The sequence below is a fragment of the Montipora capricornis genome, chromosome 10 (genome assembly GCF_036669925.1).
Source record: "Montipora capricornis isolate CH-2021 chromosome 10, ASM3666992v2, whole genome shotgun sequence".
Taxonomy (NCBI): domain Eukaryota; kingdom Metazoa; phylum Cnidaria; class Anthozoa; order Scleractinia; family Acroporidae; genus Montipora; species Montipora capricornis.
In genome coordinates this window covers 4,827,987-4,835,486 of record NC_090892.1, presented here as the reverse complement: position 1 = coordinate 4,835,486, position 7,500 = coordinate 4,827,987, and the positions used below count along the sequence as shown (strand labels likewise).

The window sequence follows — 7,500 nt, the reverse complement described above, 5'->3', positions numbered from 1 at the left end:
TTTGTTGGTTCTCTACTCTGCACCGAGATGTTTTCTCCAGGTACTCCGGTTTCCCCTCTCCCCAAATACAAACATTTGATTTGATTGGCGTTAATTTTTAATTTCAGTTTACAGTGTCCCCAATTAGCGTTCCAGCGCTAGAAGGACTAGACACTTAAACAAAGTTCCTTAGTTTCCTTTCCTTTCCCATTTCAAGGTCACTTTTCCAGCAAGCTGGAATATAAAGAACCCCCTCGGAGCTTGAGGGTCGAAGAGCAATTGCTCATGTCCTCGTCATGTTTAGCGCCTTGACAAGTCAAAGGCTTATAAAATTCAGCTCCAAGTTGGCCATAGCACTCATTTGAAACATTCGAAGTCCAATTGAAGACACTTTCAATCATCTTACACTTCTAATAGTCCTGTGAAAAAGCTCAACGCAAAGCGTGAGAGACGATGCGAGTCTACGGCAAACGACAAGCGTTCTTGTTCGGGGCCGACTAATTACGATGAGTGTCTACACCTTAGTGACGAGTGCCATTTGCATATCGTATTGGAAAACAAATCATTGAAGGACAAGCAAGAAGGAATACAGTCAAAACATTGAAATGGTCACCACCACATGAAATACCGAAAAAAATTTTACTGAAAATACGTATGTACTCAAATTGGCAAACTGAATTGTACATTTACCAGTGTGGGGGTCAGTGTTTTCGGGTCACCCAAATATTCCTGTATTAAGGACGTTCGCGCCCAAAACGTTCCCACGTACAGATTTTTTTAAAACTTGCCACGCAGAAAGGTAATGATCTACTTTGGCCAAAAAGGCAAAAAAAATGGTGGGTCACCGTGCTTGTTTTCGAGATCATGAGGTGCACTTTTAGAAGCTTGCGTTATTTTAAGACGATCTTTGCTTACAACTGTCAGCAATAAAAAAGCTACATTCGTGAAATTTAGATCAGGTAAACGTACTCAATTCAACATAACTAAACAAACTTTTGCAGCTGATGTCTTTTTCTGAGGTAATATAGACCTTGAAAAACGATACATATATTATTAGTCTAAGAAAGAAAACTTCGGTCGCACGAGAGCATAAAAGGCGAAATATTTGTAACTTCTCACGTACAGATTTTTTTTGTTTTTTTGTTAAAATAGACAAAATCAGAAAAGGAAGTGATCTACGGAAAGAAAACTGGGGGTCACCGAGCATTCAAGAGAGTAAAATCGCTGCGAAGTTCTCAAAGCGATTGTCTTTTCGCACTGTCACGCCATTGCGTGACATTTCCGAGAAGACCTGGGTCGACAGCTATCCCATAATGCCACATGCTTTCACGTACCATTCTTGTGGAAAATGTTTGCGCCTTTAGCATCGTGTTTACCTTCGTGGTCTGCGATGCATGACGTATGCGTGACATACCTGAAATTAAATTACTCGTTGTCCCTTACCATATCGTGACCCTTGGAATATTGAGCTTGCTCTGCCATGGGTGAGCATGATGCAAATGTTTGAAGGGGTTTAGAAAAAAATGAAACAATCCGCCTCATTTCATTTTGTGTCATACAGGTCCCATTCTGATACGGAATATTACACTGGGGTAGATGTGAGGAAGTCGGCTGAAAGAGGTGTGGAGAATCTAATACTGACATTTCTCTAAATGAAGCTTTAAGATCATCATGGAAATGTATCATACGCTTCCTCAGCGATGATCGTTCTCGCCCACTTTCAACAGGTTATCACTAGCACACTTATGTTTTATCCTCTTGAATTGAAAGCGAGTTTCTTCGCGGCGCGCATTCCACATGGTTTTCAAAGAGTTTTTAAACTTAAATATTTATAATATTATCGAGAACAATCTTCCTTTTCTCTTTTTATTTTCTGCATATAAATCACATATTACACAGTCATCATGACATAAAATACATTCGAACATTTCTTTTCAGTCAATGGACAATCTTCAATGTCATTGAGCAAGCCTTTCAGTTGACAAATTTATCACCCGATTTATGCCAGTCTTCACGATCAATCCTTCCACACTCCAGATCTCTTGCAGCAGCGCAAATGCTCATGATTTTTTTCAGTTTGAGCTGAAATTAAAAATTTATGCAAATGTATTTTCAAGTAAGCTCCAGGACAAAAAGGTTCATAGAGTTGACTTTATACCATTTAATCCCATTTTGTGCACATTGGTAAGTCGAGAACCATTGAACGCAATGACCACTTTTATCGCAATCAATTCGCGAACCACTCTGGGCTGAATGAGGCCGGGGTTCCTTTGGTACAGATTAACAAAGACGTTTATGGAGAGACCATTGAACTTTGTGGCAAGAGATCACGATGATCTCTAAGTTAACAATAATCATGATATAAAATGAGGCATTTATACTATAGTGCTTTGTACCATGGTAACAAAGACTCAAAACACCTTGCAATACGCAAACGACAGCCGATTACAATGTTATTGAGATTTGTGGTGGCTTTCTGGGTGCCCCTGGTTGAAACAAAACACCCGGCCCCAGTTGTACAACGCACTGATATACTGAAACCTTTGCACACATTAAAACTGTTGGATAGAGATTTATCCACCGGGACAACTGGGGCAAGGAATCCGTGGCCCTCTCTTTTCGAATATTAGGGAGCTTAAGCAACGACAACGGCGACGGCAACGAGAACGTCACAAATTTGCGAATTTTAGTGGGCAAAGACAATTGCTTTGCACGCCCTGCACGTGCGTTTTTCACTTTTGTCCATTTCTTTGCCGCCGTAATTAGAGATGGTCACTTACGGAATATAGAGCTTGTTGAAAGTTCAAATGAAGGTTTTTTCCTCGCGTACAGATGTTGAGCTCTTTGCTTGAGAGAGTGCTTAGACGATAGTTTTCAAATTTACGGTGCTTCTTCAGAACTGAGTAAGTATTACTCGCGCACCAGAAAGAAGAAAACGAGGGACAAAAAGACACTAAGAAAACTAACCTTATTGTCCATGTCTCTTCTGCCTGGTGGAAACGTTCCAGATATTCCTTCGCTTTCGCCAAGAAAAGCGAAGAAAAGCAAGATAAATGAGATGAAAACTGTGGCATGGGTCTTCATTTTCTGACTGACACTCTCTGCGCTGACAAGACCGACGACTTCGGTTCAAGTTATTAAAGCCTTGAAGCTTTATTTTTGTGACTTGATGACTTTTTTGAGAGGCGAGACCCATTAAGTACTTGAGTTAAAAGTCAAAGGTGTGAGTTTTACACATTAACAAGAGGTTAACAAAGAAAAGCTTTCAGAGGTAAACTCTGTGAGATAAAACTATCACAAATGAGAAAAGCGTAGCCTCCCACGCGGACGTTCTTAGGGCTTCGTCACGCGTTCCTCCCCCACTAACGTCTGCTGGAACGAAACTTTTTCCGTTCGTGGATTACGGATTAATCAGAGGCCGTTTTCCAGTTTTTTTAACCTCGTGTTATTTATGGCATTCTTTCGCAGCATGTGATTCGCTATGTACAACGCAATTAGTCAACGCTGATTGGTTTCTTTAAATAGTGGGCAAACAGCCGTTAAACGGAAGTGGTTTTTCCTTTCAACAGACGTTCGTGGAGGAGCAATGAGTGACGAAGCGCTAAGAACGTCTGTGTGGGAGGCTAAGAAAAGCGCAGAGCAACTGTACTAAGCGCAGCGCAGAAGTAGTAGTGGTAGTGGTAGTGGTAGTAGAAGTAGTAGTAGTCGAAGTAGAAGTAGTAGTAGTAGTAGTACTACTACTACTATTACCACTACTACTACTACTACTACTACCACTAATGTTTTTTGTTGCCAGCTCCGTGAGCGGGCAAGATATACCAAATCGCGCGTTATGATTTGCTACCCGAGCGGGCAAGATGGAGCTATCTGGCCCGCTCGGGATTTCTTGCTTAGTCCCGCAAGATCAAAGATCTTCTTTTTTGTGTTTTATACCATATAATAAATCCTTTATTAGCCAAGCTTGTTCGGTCAAGATGTCTGTCCACAAACACGCAGAAAAGGAACTTGACCTCGACCTCACGCTTGGTCAATAACCCATATATATTCTGTTAGAGACTTCATCAACTCTTTTTCCTGGTGTCGTTATTGCTATTTTTTTAAAACCCCTTTTAAAAAATAGGCATGAATTTCGTACGTGTGGTAGTGCAGTAACACAGCGCTGTACAATTGTCAACTGAGCTGCGTTTTGTCTTCAAGGAGATTCAAGTTCTCTTTGCGTAATATGTAGCTCTGATAGTACACGATACGGTTTTGGTACCGAATATCATTACAGTGCCATTGTAGATGTTTTTAAAACAAAAGTTCACTGATTTTAAGTCCTGTCGGACGGGGTTAGTATTTGGATGGGTGACCCCAAACTATACGACTTGCAGTCAGAAACTTAGGACAAAAGCTCTATTTTAACGCACAAAAATGCGAACGAAGCAAGGGACAGATTTTGTTAGCCTGCTTTATGCAAAACAAATGTTGACGCAAAATTAAATAATATTGATACACAGCTTTTAGGAAGAGCAGAAGGAAATTTCCAGAAGTGGCCCTCGAGAATAAAATATTTTGCCATCAGCAACAAAATTTACGACAGGAAAACAACTTAAAGTTTGAACCGAGAATATAAAAAGTTACCATCAGCGAAAACCATTTTGGGAGATTTTTGCTATGTTCAATTTTTCTATTGTACTTTTGGCTGCACAAGTAAATCGCAAAATCGAAAGTGACATCGAATTCAGCGGGCACCGTGATCACGTTACCTTAGGAACACCAAACAAACAAAGGATACATCTGTGTCAAAATTATGGGCAAGACACCGGGTTTTTGTTTTTGTTAGTTTGGGTTTTTTTCTTTCAAGTGTTTTTAAGATTGACAAAAAAGTGCGAATTCAACACAAAGATCACAATCGCCCAACTCTTGATGTTGACCATTGTTTCTGCAAAGTCAAAAATTTACTCTCCTACACGAGGTTATTTATCACCAGGTAATTCCATCGTTTTGGAAAAAGCAGCTGCTTTATTATTCGTCAGCGTCACAAATTCTTACCGATTTTGGGGCGCATTTTGTTGAAACTCAAGCACGCTTCCAACAGACCTGTTTATGTTCGTGAGTTATTCTCGCGCTGCGGGCCTATTGTCACCACCTGCACGGGCTCTTACGCTCTTACACTCTTGCAACCCGGTGACATAGTGTTTCGTGCACTTGCAGTGCACTACCACAAAAAGGCTATGAATTATGAACATCGCTACTTTAAACGACAAAATCGACTATTTTTATGTTATTGTTTAGGTCTAAATTGGGTCAATAATGTTCACTCGTTGACGCAGAAACGCGGACGTGACGACAATTCACTCAGGCACAGTCCCCCCAAACACATAATTTGAATGCTCAGTCAACGTAACAGTTTGTAGGGTTTATATGGGCAACATAAAAAGCAGAAAAAATATCGGCTAACCCTAGTTATAGCGAGGAAAATAAGTAAAATAAACTTACTCTTACTTCATCTTGTGTCGATTTGAGGCGTTCTAGGCCGGTTTTGACCCCAAAGATAGGATAGCAGCAAATTTCAAAACTAGCCCAGAACGCCTCAAATCAACACAAGGACACAAGGTGAAGCAAGAGTAACTTTATTTCATTTATTTTCCTCTCTATAAACTAAGATTAGCCGATTTTTTTCTGCATTTCATGTTTCCCATATAAACCCTACAAACCGTTACGTTGACTGAGCATTCAAATTATGTGTTCGGGTCGCCTACTCTGGCACTTCTGGGCAGCATTTAGAGAATTTATGCATGCGTCTCGGTAGATCTGAGTTAAAACTTAAGCACCAAGGTCAAATCAAAATCCTTTGTCGATTTTATCACTCATTTCAATTGAGTTTCCTCGTTTAAAAAAAATTTTGTGGAAATACCATTGCAGTTTATAACATCATCGCCCTGTGAAAGGATGAGAGCCAGTTTAATTTTTTTCCTCCTCTAGCATCATCCTACAGACCCATCTAGTCGGTGCTAGTAGACAGAAAAGAACTTGAAAACAGAAATCTCAAGTCATACTGAACGGCAAAAAGTAGTTTAAAACTTCGCGTTTTGTGAATTTTTCATGCGTGTTGCACTTTCAGCTTAAAAACGGGGTGTAACAGAAACTAAAAAATAAATGTTCTGATGTAGATAGAAAAATAAAACAATTTGGCATGGTTAAAGTCTGAAAAAGCACTTATACTTTTAACATGTCGTAAAGCAGCTCTCAATGCCCTTGGTTTTTAACTCAAGTAGTTAATGGATTTTCCCGTTTTAAGAATCTCTCAGCGACGAGGACAAGGCGGTATACACTTGAAAAACACTACGTTTAAACATCCTGAGAAAGGAAAGAGATCCCTATAAATAACGAGTCAGTACAGGGACCTCCACACCATTTGGTTTTGCTTCACTCTTTCGGTATAAAACATAAAACGCAAAAATGAACAAGGCAGGAATCCTCGTAATCTTCTCCCTTTTGTTGTTGTTGAGTGCTATTGTTGTTCAGTGCAACGGATTCGGAGGAGTTCTTCCACCCGTGAACGGCGGCAAAAAAAAAAGGAATCAGGTTTGCCTTCTAAGAATAAGATAGATACAATCTTGTTGTGGGTGTTTGTCAAAAGGCCAGGTTAGCTCAGTCAATCGCAGAGATCAAAGCCCCTTCAGACCAAACAGTCAGCCTGGGCCTGTCTTAATAACTGAGAAGAAAGGGTTGACTTTGGATAAAATGGTCAATGGTTAATTGGATGTATCAGAGGTCTTTTCATTGCGGATGAAAGAGCGAGTCCATTTGAGAACATCACAAGAAGTCAATGGTTCTTAGCTTTATAACTCCAAGCCATTTTTAATGGAGTGGGTGTCGAATCTTTGAATACTTCAAGCCCACTTTAAACTTTAAAGCAAGGTGTTAACGCAAAGCTGTTTTTTTTTGGTTTCAGCTCAAAGTTAGAGACGCGAGGGATATTTGTGCAGCAGCAAGAAGTTTGGATTGTAGACGAATAGATACGGAGGACTGGAATGAATCGAAAGATAAAGTTGCAAAGATGTTTGCCTCATGAAAATCAGGACATTGTCCGATGATTGAAGATCCTTCTCAAAAAGAATGCTGGCTCAATGTTTAAATGCATAAGTTTTAAGTTTTGTTAAGTATCAGTTGTGCTTAATAGTGAAATAAAGATCAGAAGTTGTTACCATACGTACGATATGTCGTGATTCACGTGATATCTTTTGCTCTTGTAATCACGCTCTCGCGCGGCTGTACTAAAAAACACGCTTAGCTTGACTCCTGAATGAGAACCGTCTCTGTATCCTGCATAATAATAGACCGCACCAACAAACAAGACACTTGATTCAGACGTTTTAAGTGTTAGACATGGTTTTTCCTGACAAGTTTCAGTTTATATTTATTTGAGCGATGGTGACTTAAGTGGTGTACATGACTGAAATCGGTCGCCTTCCACCGATGATACTAACAGACACAGCATCTTAACATGATTCTCTCCTCATGCAGTCATATGTA

General features: G+C 40.0%; 1 long non-coding RNA gene across 1 annotated transcript; it reads left to right on the top strand.

Annotated features, from left to right (window-relative positions):
- The first annotated feature begins 6,347 nt into the window (after positions 1-6,347).
- LOC138022021 (uncharacterized) lies at positions 6,348-7,176 on the top strand. Its single transcript, XR_011126506.1, has 2 exons — positions 6,348-6,549; positions 6,920-7,176. It is a non-coding gene; the product is annotated as an uncharacterized lncRNA (long non-coding RNA).
- The last annotated feature ends 324 nt before the right edge of the window (positions 7,177-7,500 follow it).